Source organism: Pelophylax lessonae, assembly GCF_965119305.1.
Source record: "Pelophylax lessonae genome assembly, chromosome: 3".
Taxonomy (NCBI): Eukaryota; Metazoa; Chordata; class Amphibia; order Anura; family Ranidae; genus Pelophylax; species Pelophylax lessonae.
The window spans coordinates 438039249-438054786 of record NC_138770.1 but is presented as its reverse complement, the minus strand read 5'-3'; positions in this window follow the sequence as shown (position 1 = coordinate 438054786).

The window sequence follows — 15538 nt, the reverse complement described above, 5'->3', positions numbered from 1 at the left end:
GTAATGGAAGTGGTGGCTGGGGGGGGGTGGGGTTACGTCCCAGAAGAGGCGCCGATCGGCAGCCTTCTGGGGGCGTAACCCGATCGCAAGTCCTTGCGATTGGACACCCCCACTTTCGGATATCCTGGCTGTGATTGGTCCAGTCTCCAGCCGCCGCAGAGAGGACGGACTGGATCGAGGAGGGAAGAACCCGCCGCCGCCAGGTAAGTGCATTAAATTGAAGGGAGCACGCACGCTGGTCTCTGCATTGATTGGGGGACAATGCTGTGGGCACTCTGCATTTATTGGGGTACAATGCTGTGGGCACTCTGCATTTATTGGGGGACAATGCTGTGGGCACTCTGCATTTATTGGGGTACAATGCTGTGGGCACTCTGCATTTATTGGGGGACAATGCTGTGGCACTCTGCATTTATTCGGGTACAATGCTATGGGCACTCTGCATGTATTGGGGTACAATGCTGTGGGCACTCTGCATTTATTGGGGTACAATGCTGTGGGCACTCTGCATTTATTGGGGGACAATGCTGTGGCACTCTGCATTTATTGGGGTACAATGCTATGGGCACTCTGCATGTATTGGGGTACAATGCTGTGGGCACTCTGCATTTATTGGGGTACAATGCTGTGGCGCTCTACATTTATTGGGATACAATGCTGTGGCACTCTGCAATCATTGGGGTACATTGCTGTGGGCACTCTGCATTTATTGGGGTACAATGCTGTGGCGCTCTGCATTTATTGGGGTACAATGCTGTGGCACTCTGCAATCATTGGGGGACAATGCTGTGGGCACTCTGCATTTATTGGGGGACAATGCTGTGGGCACTCTGCAATCATTGGGGTACAATGCTGTGGTGCTCTGCATTTATTGGGGTACAATGCTGTGGCACTCTGCAATCATTGGGATACAATGCTGTGGGCACTCTGCATTTATTGGGGTACAATTCTGTGGCACTCTGCAATCATTGGGGTACAATTCTGTGGCACTCTGCAATCATTGGGGTACAATGCTGTGGCACTCTGCAATCATTGGGGTACAATTCTGTGGCACTCTGCAATCATTGGGGTACAATGCTGTGGGCACTCTGCAATCATTGGGGTACAATGCTGTGGGCACTCTGCATTTATTGGGCTACAATGCTGTGTCACTCTGCAATCATCGGGGTACAATTCTGTGGCACTCTGCAATCATTGGGGTACAATGCTGTGGGCACTCTGCAATCATTGGGGGACAATGCTGTGGCGCTCTGCAATCATTGGGGTACAATTCTGTGGCACTCTGCAATCATTGGGGTACAATGCTGTGGGCACTCTGCAATCATTGGGGTACAATGCTGTGGGCACTCTGCAATCATTGGGGACAATGCTGTGGCGCTCTGCAGTGATTGGGGACAATGCTGTGGCGCTCTGCATTGAAAGGGGCATGCACGCTGAACTCTGCATTGTGGGGGCACAGCGTTCATTGTATTGAAGGGGGCACAGCACAGTGTTTATTGCATTGAAGGGGGCACAGCACAGTGTTTATTGCATTGAAGGGGGCACAGCACAGTGTTTATTGCATTGAAGGGGGCACAGCACAGTGTTCATTGCATTGAAGGGGGCACAGCTTCAAAGTCACGCAATTTTTTTACTGCGTTTTTTGGCGCGAAGCAATACCTATTACATTTTTCTTTTTGCGCCCCCCCAAAAATTTTGAGCACCAGCCGCCACTGGCTTTTACCTAGCACCTACCTAGGAAGGTGCTACATTTGTTTAGCTCATTACATGAAAGCAAGCTTAATAATATAACTTAGATTACAAAATCTTCCGTTTTATAAAAATTAGTTGATGCAAAAATGAATACACTCCACAATAAAAACTACTACATCTAGTATTTTGTATGAGCTCCATGATTTGTTAGGACAGCACCAAGTCTTTTAGGCATGAAATGAACAAGTTGGTGACATACTGCAACATCTATCATTTTCTATTCTTCAGGAATGATCTCTTTTAGAGCCTAGATGCTGGATGGAGAGTGACGCTCAACTTGTCTCTTCAGAATTCCACATACATCAGGAGACATACTTGGCCACCTTATCACTTTCACCCTGTTCTTCTTCAGGAATGTGTGTTTGTGTGTTTTGGAATCATTGTCATGTTGGAAAAGTGCACGACGACCAAGGGCACGGAGTGATGGTAGCATCTTCTCTTTTCAATACAGAGCAGTACATCTGTGAATTCATGATACCATCAATACAATGCAGCTCCCTGACACCAGCAGCACTCATGCAGCCCCACAGAAGGACACTACCAAGACAAATTTTCACTGTAAGCACCATGCATGTTTTTTGTACTCCTCACTTTGGCAACGCCAAACAGTTTAGAAGCCATCAGTTCCAAAAATATTTATCTTGGTCTCATCACATCACTCCAGAGTACAGAGTCCCAGCAGCCTTCTTATTTTTCAGCATGGGCCCTGGCAAATTCTAGGTGGGCTTTTTTTGTGCATGAGCTTTAGGAGAGGCTTCCTTCATGGATGGCACCCATGCATGGCATTTCTCTGCAGTGTATGCCGTATTGTGTCACGGGAAACAATCAATCAATCACCCCAGTTTGGCTTTCTACTTCTTCTTCAGTGAACTTGCATGGTGATTTTCTTTAGACGACGCTCCTGTTGAGGTGTTAACTTCCGTGGGCGGGCTGTGAGAAGGTTGCAGTTCCATCTTTGTTAAATTTTTGTATCACTTTTGCTACAGTATTCTGACTGATAAGTAAAGCTTTGCTGATCTTCTTGTAGCCTTCACCTTTCTTGTGTAAAGAAATTATTTTATTTCTCAGGCCTTGTGGCATTTCTCTTCCACGTGGTGCCATTGCGGACACCATGAAATGGGAAGGGGTTTTCCTTGTTAGGTAACGACCTTTTATAACTGTCTGCTGGATACCTGTTTAATGAATAATTAGACTCACCTGTAGATGAATTCTAGTTAATTAGGATTTTGTTGTAAAAAATGTAGCTTTAAGCCCCGTACACACGTACCGATCGTCGGCCGAACGATCGGCCGTCTTTTGTCCATGGCTGTCCTGTCTGCTGAAAAGTGCAAAAGACTGCACACGAATTTTGTCGGCCAACAACAGCCGACTGCAGAAGTGATGTCATGTGATGGTTAACTTTCCTTGTCTTTTTTCTTCTCTGAGCATGGCCCAGTCTTGCAAATCTGCTGATTGTCGGCCGAAATCTGTACTGACTGACGCACAATCGGCCGTTCTGTTGTCGGGGTACAAAAATTTTAATGCCTGCAGGACAAATTCTGTTCGGCCGAAAATGCGCTGTCGGCTGTCGGAAGCATCATACTAACAAGCCGACAATCGGCCAATCGTTTGGCGGCCGAATATTTGCGACCAACAATCGGTACGTGTGTACGGGGCTATACTCCTAAGGCCCCTTTCACACAGGCGGAACGTTCAGATCCACCTGTCTGTTTTTTCAGGCAGATCTGAACGGATGCCCCATGCATCTCTATGGGGCATCGGATGTCACCTGACATCCCATCCAATCCGATCCGTCAAATCTGGACGGATGGCAACCCTATTTTCCATCTGTCCAGCGGATGGGATCGGATGAGAATGGACAGATGGTCCGTTCCCATCCCATTCCCCCATAGAGAACATCGGGGACCTGACAGCTGTGTCTCCACACACAGCGCAGAGACACAGCTGCCATCCGCCTGCTCAGCGGGGGATCGGCGGATCGATCCCCGCTGACGGACTCCTATGTGTGAAAGGGGCCTAAGACTTTCATTGGGGTGTATTTATTTTTACAACATGGTCTTGAATGAATTTGTTTGAAATTTTTTTTTTTTGTGGTTGCATGTAGCAAATCTTGGTTGCAATCAATGGCCTGCATTTGTGGGAGTATTTTGTAGAATAGTGTGCCAAAGAAAATATTGATTCTGAAAGGAAAGTAAAGGTTTTTTGACAAATCTGTTGTACTCATTTATGCTGAGCACTGTATATACTTACCATGGTCCATCACCTTGGTCTAAATTATATTCATCAGTCCAATGCTGCATTTGTTCACCGCTACCTCTAAAGGGCCGTACACACGATATGAAAATCGGAAAGGAACATTTCGTCCGACGAACGATTTTCGGATTGTTAGTATAGTGCTTTTCGACAGCTGATTACGGATTTTTGGACGACAAAAACTGGATGTGCAGGCTGTAAATGTTTTATCGTACGTCAACACAACGTCTGATTTTCGTTTAATTAGTACAGTTTTCGTCCGAAAAAAAGTCGTAAGAGCAAGACTAGGCATGCTCAGAAATGAAAGAACACATACAAAACAATTCAACACATGAAATAACTTCTGAAGTTGAATTCGGTCATACGGGAAAATTCGTATGAAAGTAACCTCTTCACTTTCCGCATGAGACTAGCATGCAACAAAAAACGGACGACGGATCGTCCGATAATCTAATCGTGTGTACGAGGCCTCTGATCGCTCAATTTTTCGTCTTTAGTGAGTCCCCGCTTCTCTTTTCTCCATTGTTCCAATGAGCACCGAGCTGTGTAGGGAGCAGGAGGGCTTGCTCAGCGCCCATTCACACCACAAAAAGGTCCTCCAGATCCGTTCCTCTGGATGCGTTTGTTAACATGTTTTTTATGCCTTTCGGTGTGTTTTTGATGCGTTTCAAGATGCTTTTTTTCTTTTTCTTTTCCTGTTTTTTTCTTTTCACTGTACTGGGATCCAGTGCTTTTCTGATGCATTGTTTATGAATCAGAAAAAAAGCATAATTTTGTACTTTTTTTTTTCTGGAACAGGGACAGGGAAGATGGTTAAAATTGATGGGAAGATGGATGAAAACCTGATGGAGTCTGCAAAAGACCTGAGACTGGGACAGAGATTTGTCTTCCAACAAGACAATGATCCAAAACATAAAGCAAAATCTACAATGGAATGGTTCACAAATAAACATATCCTGGTGTTAGAATGGCCAAGTCAAAGTCCAGACCTGAATCCAATCGAGAATCTGTGGAAAGAACTGAAAACTGCTTTTCACAAACACTCTCCATCCAACCTCACTGAGCTCGAGCTGTTTTGCAAGGAGGAATGGGGAAAAATTTCAGTCTCTCGATGTGCAAAACTGATAGAGACATACCCCAAGCGACTTACAGCTGTAATTGCAGCAAAAGGTGGCGCTACAAAGTATTAAATTAAGGGGGCTGAATAATTTTGCACGTCCAATTTTTCAGTTTTTTATTTGTTAACAAAGTTTGAAATATCCAATAAATTTCGTTCCACTTCATGATTGTGTCCCACTTGTTGTTGATTCTTCACAAAAAATGACAGTTTTATATCTTTATGTTTGAAGCCGGAAATGTTGCAAAAGGTCGCAAAGTTCAAGGGGGCCGAATACTTACGCAAGGCACTTTATATATAGTGTATACAATTGTTACACAAGCCATATTATAATTGAATGTTAATAAAAACCTTTCTTTATCAATCTGCAGCTCTGTAATTTTCTGTAACATGCAATCCAATATGGATACCTAGAAGTGTTCTGTACACAGATTGTGTACAGAACGCCCGCCAGAAATGTAATTTCCTGCTTCGTGTGATTGGCTTACTGATTTTCCCAGAAGTCTGCACTAAAATATAAGTCAGATTTTTGGCATTCCCTGCAACAAAAATTTCATTTTTTGTGAGATACTTCCAAAGGGATTCTAACTCAAACATTCCTGAAGAGATGGCTGTATTTGTAAGTGGGTGCTAAAGTGACCACTGGCTGGAACTGTGTATAGTCAGAGAGAGTGATGACTCTTGTTACAGCAGAAAGCAAAGTTTCAAAGCCACACAGGGCCCCTTCACATGCTTGATGAAGGAGTCCTGCGTGGCTCTGAAACATTACTTTTTGCTGTAACAATGTGATTGCTGATTAAAGCTTTGGACTCGTTTTTGGAGATCTTGGTGTGCTGGTGACATCACTCTCCCTCCAAAGGAATAGCACATTTACAAGGATGCAGATCCTGCCACTTTCCCCATTAGAACTCTGCAAGTGCAGCAGCTGATTATTAATGATAAAATGAATCCCATTACATTCACTTTGCACATGGACATTGACAAATAAATAGCTTTTTCTTATGAATAACAAGAGGTAGGAATCTGTAACAAATTTGTTAAAATCCCTGTGAAGTATATAGATCACCCAGAGGGAAATATTTTTTCTCAACAAAAGTGGAGTTACTCTTTAAAGCACATTTTTTTTCTCAGCGCTGCTGATCGCCTGTAGCCTATTTGTAGCAACTTCCTGTCTATATGCATGCACTTCAGGGATGGCTACATAGCACTTTTTAGGGCAGGTTTCCTAAAGGTGACAACCATGCCTGCATAATGTGTGTTCAGTGTTTTGAAATTAGCACTTGTAGTCTCCACCAGAAGCCTGTATGATACCGTGACAATGCAGGAGCACAACTGGGAACAAGGACAGAGAGTTGCCACCTTTTAAAGCAGACCTTTCCCAAAAATGTACATTAGCACGCATCTCTGCATGCTGGTGTGAAATGGCCTAACATTTTTTTCCTTTCACTTTACTTTTATTGTTGCTCGCTTACCGGTGTCCATAAGGCAGTGGAGACGTAGCCCTAACCACGCAGGTGCCCCCTGAGAAGGCAACATCATCATTGTCTTCAGTTAAATCTCCTACCTAAACCATGAAGAATGGGAAGAAAGAAACAACCCCCTAGCTGGACTTTAACCACTTGAGAACCAAGCCTTTTTCTGACATTTGTTGCTTACGTGTTTTTAAATTTTTTTTTTTTTTTTCCTATTTATTTTATTTTTACACTGTCCCTTTAATCTTCATTTTTATCACTTTTATTGCTGTCACAAGGAATGTAAACATCCCTTGTGATAGTAATAGGCAGTGACAGGTTCTCTTTATAAAGGGATCTGGGATCTATAAGATCGTAAACCCCTCCTCTTCACAAAAGTATTTAAAATGAAAAGATATGCATTTTTTAATACTTTTAAACTGGCACCTTTAAGACTTCAGTAAACCAGAAGTGATATCATGACGTCGCTTTCGGGTTACTATATTCAAGACCCGATCAAAGCCAATTCCGGCTTTGCTCGGGTCTCCCGATGGGACAGGATAGCCCGGGTGAAGTGGCTCCCGCTGCTTGTGATAACAGCTGAGAGTCTGCTTAGCCACTTTAGTTATTATAAGAAAGCCGATTGTCTGCTCTAAAAAACGGTACTGGGGTGATGCCTGCAGGCATCACTCTGGTACAACCACTTCAAGCTAAATGATATACAGGTATGTGATTTTGTGGCAAGTTTTAAAGGCCTACTACACATTAGCAAATCATATTGGAGTGTAAATTACCAAGAGAATATTTTAAAAATCTCAAGCAAAAATTGTATTAACAAAATCGTTAAAAACAAACTAAGGCTGGTGTAAAGTAAAACCAACATAGTGCAAGTCACACAAATGTATACAGTTCTACATATTTTAATGATGCCATGATGAAGACAACGTGGTAGAGCATACATGAAAAACACCTAACGCGTTTCAGAAGTTCATTCTTTCCTCAAGGTTGTGTACATTAGTAGAACAAATGTCAGCAAATGGAACTTTCATGCATCAGCCACAAATGTTTAGAAAGCCAGTCAGTGATAACCATCCCATTGCCAGGGAAGAGGGTCACTCAGTAGTATATCAACCTCATATAAGGTTCAACAAGACCTGCCAGGGTGCACGCCAAAGGGAGGGGAACGTAGATGTACGATTTGGTGTAATAAGTAAAGTATTCTATTCCAGCCAGTGGGGGAATCCTGCACGTCTTCTCTCATAGACTTGAGGCAAGCAGTGTTCTGGAACTTTCCGTTAGCCCCCGGGAACTGTGGCGCGAGCATGCAGGACCCGCGCCCACGGCACAGCTGTATTTACACCAATTCACTCAAATATGCAGCCGCGCTGCGCCAAGGCCCGCCCCCTGAGAGGCCACCTATTTTCGTGCAACCGGCGCCAAGAGGTTAAAGAAAGCTGCAGATTTAGGGCCGTTCCCCTCAGTCGCGGCATGTTATGCTTTGTATAGCGCACACATGCCTGCAGGTGCCAAAATCCTATTTTTTTTTTAACTTTATGCACTTTATGTAATGCATCACAACACACTACAATGTTAAATTGCATTTTGCCCTAATTTTTTTCAGTGCACTCCAATGTGGCACGATGTGAAACATTGAGACGTAAGGTAAATTGCCCTATGCGTTGTGACTGGATTTTAACCATTTTAAGACCAGAAGGACTTGCCCCCTTCCTGACCAGGCCCTATTTTGTGATTCGGCACTGCGTTACTTCACAATTGCGCGGTCGTGCGAAGCTGTACCCAAAAAATTGATGTTCTAGTTTTCCCCACAAATAGAGCTTTCTTTTGGTGGTATTTGATCACCTGTGCGATTTTTATTTTTTGCGCTATAAACAAAAAATGTGTGACAATTTTGAAAAAAAAACAATATTTTTCACATTCTGCTATATGACATTCTCAAAAAAAGAAAATGTAAAAATCAAAATTTTTTAACATTTCAGGCCAATTTGTTTTCTGCTACATATTTTTGGTAAAGAAAAACATCGCAATAAGCGTATTTTGATTGGTTTGCGCAAAAGTTATCGCGTCTACTAACTACAGGAAAGATTTATGTAATTTTTATTGTTTTTTTTTTTTTTTTTTTTACTAGTAATGGCGTCGATCTGCGTTTTTTTGCAGAACTGCAACATTGCGGCGGACAGATCGGACCCCAATTGACATTTTTTACACTTTTGGGGGTACCAGTGACATTACTACAGTAATCAGTGCTAAAAATATGCACTGTTACTGTAATAATGACACTGGCAGGGAAGGAGTTAACCCTATGGGTGATCAATGGGTTAAATGTAAGCCAAGGGGAGTGATTCTAACTGTATGGGGGCGGGGCTTCTGAAATGACCATAGACATGTGATTCTATATAGCAGGATCACATGGGCTCTATGATCATCCAAGGGAGAAGGACAGTCAGCTGTGTTTACAAAAGCCGACCGTTCTTCTCTCACAGCGGGGAACGATCGCGGGTATCAGGCGGCAATTGGAGCCGCCTGACACATGCATCGGCTTCCCAGCACGCTCACCCCCTAGCCTCTTGAGAGCGAGCGACGTATACATACGTCGCTTTGCCCAGGAGCGGCTGCCTGCCGTAGTAAATCTTAATTAACTGGTTAAAAACCTGCTAAATGGGGCTGGTGTAAATGTTAGGGCAACTGAAGAAAAAGCTAGAAGGTTGGCCCCAGGGGTTGTCACCCTAGCAAACATTTGATTAAAATGATTATTTTATTGATAGAGGGCTTGGTGACGAATTATATTCTGTGTTTCAGGTTACTGCCTGCTATTGCTAAGAGGATTTACCTCAGCTGTTGGACTGGGTTGGTGAAACATCTGGCCAATAAGTGCAAACTTTCAGTTGTATATCCTTGACTGTCATGGGCGGAGTCAACATTTACCTCAGGTACATTTTCTGGACTCCTCTGTGGATTATCTTTAGTCTTTCTTTTGGATCTGTTGGCCTGCTCTGCACCCCTCCCTGCCCTTTGTTATTCTCCCTTATTGCGGTCTATCTTTATGAGGTAACTTTTCTGGGTGGGAAATGGTTGGTAAACTGTAATATGATTGATGTAAGATATTACTGCTTAAAGCGGTAGTATCCCCGTACAAAAAAAAAAAAAGAAAAGACCCCTGCAAGTCAATGGCATAATGTGCTAGTATGCATTGCATAATAGCATATTATGAAATACTTACCTTAGAACGAAGCCCCCACTCGGTTGCCCGGACACCGCTAAGGGAGGTCATGTTCCCTTTGCGTCTCCTCCAGGTTCGGCGGCTCCGGCGCTGTGATGCATGCGCGCAGGAGTTCACTTTCTGGCAAGAAGCTCTGAGCTCTGGGTTTTTTTTTTTTTTTTAGCCTGAAAATATTTGCAAAATATATGATGTGGTCCCTGTACTGACAATTTTGGAGACCCCTGTTCTACAGTATTTCCTCAAGGGCAATTTGCTTTGAAAAAATCCTGAGCGTCTCCTAAGTGCAGTATCATACTTTTTACACCACTTAAAGTGATACTAAACACACACTGTTTCATTTATATTGTCCTTTTTATTTCTGTGGATGATGGCACTGTAATTATTTTAATAAAAAAAAAGTACCTTTTTCCTAATCGATATACAGCTGTCACGTGACCTAGCTCTTTCCCAGCCTGTCTGCAGGGAACCATTAGCAAGAGGAACTACTCGTCATCTGCTGCTGGTCACATGTTCAAAATTAAAAAAAAAACAGCCTTTGGAATACAAAGTATAAACAAATAATTACTATCAATAAACTGTTTTAAATTTCATACAAATATATATTTTTTAAATCAAATCTTTATTTTTTATTGGTAATAACATGATGTGGGCGGATTTCTGCCAGTCACAGGTTGCGTCATGCCCCTCCAGCTTGTGTCTTAGAATAGGAGGGAGATAAAGCCTTCATTAATCTACATGTAATATCATGCCCCCATTGTGATTAGCAGGTTAGTGGGCATGGAGGAGTAGGGAGGGAGTGAGATGTCATTTACCACTGTGTATACACCCACATGTGTGACTCCATAGTCACATGGGTTGCTCAGATGTGATAGGGAGGAAATGCTAAGCATAGAAACTCACTGGAAACTAAGCAAGTGCAGAGTTCACACCACAGCTGCAAAATTTATAGCTCAATTGGAGACATGAGCAGAAGGGGGAGATAGAGAGCAGCAGGATAAACCAGTTTTTTTTTTTTTTTTGCAGAATACACAAAACAAAGCTCATAGTGAATGAGAGAGTATGACCAGCAAGTAATACAGCAATTATTGAGAGTTTTTTATGATGTTGGTTTAATTACACTAAGTGCTGTAATGAGTTTGGTAAACCAAATTTCTTAAATGGTTTCCCTTGATATGATTTGACTTTAGAGTATACACACCTGGGCCTGTATCCCTGGGGATATTCAGTCCTAATGGGTTGTCGTTTATTCTTTAAAACAGAGGTTTCATCTTGATTTTTATCATTCCAGTATTTGTTTAATCTGCTTTTATTTTCTATGCTGCATTATATTGTTTCATTCACAATTCACACTAAAATATCCTTATATGCATCATTTTTGTAACACTTCTACTTTATAAAGGAAGAAAGCAGTCATGGAGAGCAAGCATATGTATCTGCATGGACTTTCATTCTTTCTTAACCACTTCACCTCTGGAAGGTTTCACCCCCTTCCTGACCAGAGCACTTTATGTAATTTGGCACTGCGTGCTTTAACTGGTAATTGCGTGGTCATGCAATGCTGTACCCAAACGAAGTTTGGTGTCCTTTTCTCTATCGTTCATTGACAGACGCAGTCCTCTGATGCATATCAGTAGGGTAATACCGCCCCCTACAGGAGTAGGACACTAGGCAGAAATAATTTCTGGCTATGCCTAGGGGCAGTCCCTGGGGGTATACCCTCTCTCTTCCTACATAGGATGTCAGTTTTTTCTGCCTAGTCAGGAGTAAGAACGTAGTTCATTGCTGGGATCTTTGGTCCTGGCATAGAAGTTGGCCTTGAGTACTATCAAAGGTTAGGTCTCGGCCTTGGCTATTTTCTTCCAGTTGCCATTGGCCGCCCATTCCCTGGTGCGTAGCTTCATCCAGGGGGTGCGTCACTTGGTACCTCCTGTACGACCTCCGCTACCGCCTTGGGAACCTTAACTTGGTGCTATCGGTTCTCCAGAGGCCTCCCACTGAGAATATTCGGGAGGTTCCCCTGCTTACTTTGTCTCAGAAGGTGGCTTTCTTGGTGGCTATCACTTCTGCGTGCAGGGTTTCGGAAATAGCGGTGTTGTCCTGTCGTTCTCCTTATCTTGTGGTTCACAAGGACAAGCAGGGCCGGTGTAAGGATTTTTGCCGCCCTAGGCAAAATAAAAATTGCCGCCCCCCCCCCATATGACCTACCTTCACTACATCAGCCAAGAGCCAGAAGATCTCTGCATTACGCAAGTGTGAGCACAGTGGTTGATGTAGTGAGGTGGGAAGCAGTTTAAAGGAACACTGATGGGGGGTAATTTCTGCTGTGACCTGTGTACAGTCCCCACCAACCTCAGCTTCTCCTCCCAGTTGGTGGTTGGTAATAATGCAGCTTCACCGCCATCCATGTGAATAAGGTCATGGAGACAGCCAATCACAGATCACCATCAGTCAGACGAGGTCAGCATTTGGGTAGACGGGGACACTGTCCATTATACACAGCCCCCCCATATCACACAATACAGCCCCCCCCCCATATAATACAGCACACCTCCCATATCACACAATACAGCCTGCACAAAACAACCTCCCCATATCATACAATGCAGCCCCCTCCATATCATACAGCCCCTCCATATCATACAATACAGCCCCCCCATGATACAATGCAGCCCCTTCCATATGATACAATGCAGCCCCCTCCATATGATATATGGAAGGGGCTGCATTGTATGATATGGAGGGGGCTGCATTGTATGATATGGAGGGGGCTGCATTGTATGATATGGAGGGGGCTGCATTGTATCATATGGAGGGGGCTGCATTGTATTATATGGAAGGGGCTGCATTGTATGATATGGAGGGGGCTGCATTGTATTATATGGAAGGGGCTGCATTGTATTATATGGAAGGGGCTGCATTGTATTATATGGAAGGGGCTGCATTGTATGATATGGAGGGGGCTGCATTGTATGATATGGAAGGGGCTGCATTGTATGATATGGAAGGGGCTGCATTGTATTATATGGAAGGGGGCTGCATTGTATTATATGGAAGGGGCTGCATTGTATTATATGGAAGGGGCTGCATTGTATGATATGGAGGGGGCTGCATTGTATTATATGGAAGGGGCTGCATTGTATTATATGGAAGGGGCTGCATTGTATTATATGGAAGGGGCTGCATTGTATGATATGGAAGGGGCTGCATTGTATTATATGGAAGGGGCTGCATTGTATTATATGGAAGGGGCTGCATTGTATTATATGGAAGGGGCTGCATTGTATGATATGGAGGGGGCTGCATTGTATTATATGGAAGGGGCTGCATTGTATTATATGGAAGGGGCTGCATTGTATGATATGGAGGGGCTGCATTGTATTATATGGAAGGGGCTGCATTGTATTATATGGAAGGGGCTGCATTGTATGATATGGAGGGGCTGCATTGTATTATATGGAAGGGGCTGCATTGTATTATATGGAAGGGGCTGCATTGTATTATATGGAGGGGGCTGCATTGTATGATATGGAAGGGGCTGCATTGTATTATATGGAGGGGGCTGCATTGTATTATATGGAAGGGGCTGCATTGTATTATATGGAAGGGGCTGCATTGTATTATATGGAAGGGGCTGCATTGTATTATATGGAGGGGGCTGCATTGTATGATATGGAAGGGGCTGCATTGTATCATGGGGGGGGGCTGTATTGTATGATATGGAGGGGGCTGCTATGATACAATGCAGCCCCCTCCATATGATACAATGCAGCCCCCTCCATATGATACAATGCAGCCCCCTCCATATCATACAATGCAGCCCCCTCCATATGATACAATGCAGCCCCCTCGATATGATACAATGCAGCCCCCTCGATATGATACAATGCAGCCCCCTCCATATCATACAATGCAGCCCCCTCCATATCATACAATGCAGCCCCCCCCATGATACAATGCAGGCAGCCCCCTCCATATCATACAATACAGCCCCCCCCCCCATGATACAATGCAGGCAGCCCCCTCCATATCATACAATACAGCCCCCTCCATATCATACAATACAGCCCCCTCCATGATACAATGCAGGCAGCCCCCTCCATATCATACAATACAGCCCCCTCCATATCATACAATACAGCCCCCTCCATGATACAATGCAGGCAGCCCCCTCTATATCATACAATACAGCCCCCCCCCCTCCATGATACAATACAGCCCCCCCCCCAATATCATACAATGCAGCCCCCCATGTATGAAGAGTGAGGCCAGTGTCCGGTTGGGGGAGTGTACTGTGTTGTCTGTGTGAGGGGTGGGAGAGGACGGGACACACATCGTCTCACCTTGAATGCTGTCCTCGGCATGTGATGGGGGATGGGAGACTGTCCGGTGTCCAGCAATCTGCTTCTGCCAGAAGTTGAACACGGAGCAGAGGGGGGGGGGGCGTCTGGAGAGGCACAAGCCCAGCTCCCTGAGTGTGATTGGAGATCGGCTCCTGATCTTCTTCAAGCAGAAATCAGCTGGAGGGGCGGAGACCGGAGTGCAGTGAGCGCTGAGCTGGATCCCCAGGATTCTATGGAGGGCACTTCTGGCGCCCCAACTATTCTAATGTGCGCTCTAGACTAGTGGTGTGTGCTGCCTGAGGCTCGCTTGCTGTAGTGCTCAGGCGGCACAGCATGAGGAGTGCCACACCGGCCGGTCCACTACTGATTCGGGGTGCAGGATGGCGGCGCCCCCTGTTAAGCTGCGCCCTAGGCAGCTGCCTTAGTCGCCTTACTGGTAGCGCCGGCCCTGAGGACAAGTTGGTACTTCGGCCGGATCCGCCTTTCCTGCTGAAGGTGGTTTCCAGTTTTCACTTGAATGAGGACATTGTGTTACCGTCCTTCTGCACTAAGCCAAAACATCCTAAGGAATTTGCTCTGCATACCCTGGATGTTGTTCGGGCGATCGGGGTGTATTTGGCGTCTACCGAGTCTTTTCGCAAGTCTGACTTGCTCTTTGTGCTCACAGATGGCCCGAAGAAAGGGCTGCCTGCATCTGCTGGGACTATTTCCAGATGGATCAGACAGACAGTGGTACAGGCTTATTCCATTAAGGGTCAGGTTCCACCTTTCCCTGTCAAGGCGCACTCTACTCGGGCGCTTAGTGCTTCCTGGGCTTTCTGCCATCAGCTGTCTGTGCTTCAGGTGTTCAAGGCGGCGACCTGGTCATCTGTTCACACCTTTACCAAATTTTATAAGGTGGACCTTTGGCCGCAAGGTTTTGCAGGCTGCGGTTTAGGGGGCCCCTTGGCCTTCCTTGAGGGTATTTTTCTGTTTGTTTTAAGGTGGACCTCACCTGGTTGTTCTGATGAGTCCTGTGTTGCCTGGTTGGCCATGTTGGCTTTGGGGACTGTTTCTGTGTTCTGCTGTTCCCATCCCTCATTTGGGTACTGCTTTGGGACATCCCTACTGATATGCATCAGAGGACTGCGTCCGTCAATGAACGATAGAGAAAACTGGATTTTTGACTTACCGTAAAATCCTTTTCTCTTAGGTTCATTGACAGACGCAATACCCGCTCCTCTAATTTTGTGAGTGGGTTGGTATGCTTTTCTTTGACACTGCTTTGATACAAAACTGACATCCTATGCAGGAAGAGAGAGGGTATACCCCCAGCGACTGCCCATAGGCGTAGCCAGAAATTCTTTCTGCCTAGTGTCCTACTCCTGTAGGGGGCAGTATTACCCTA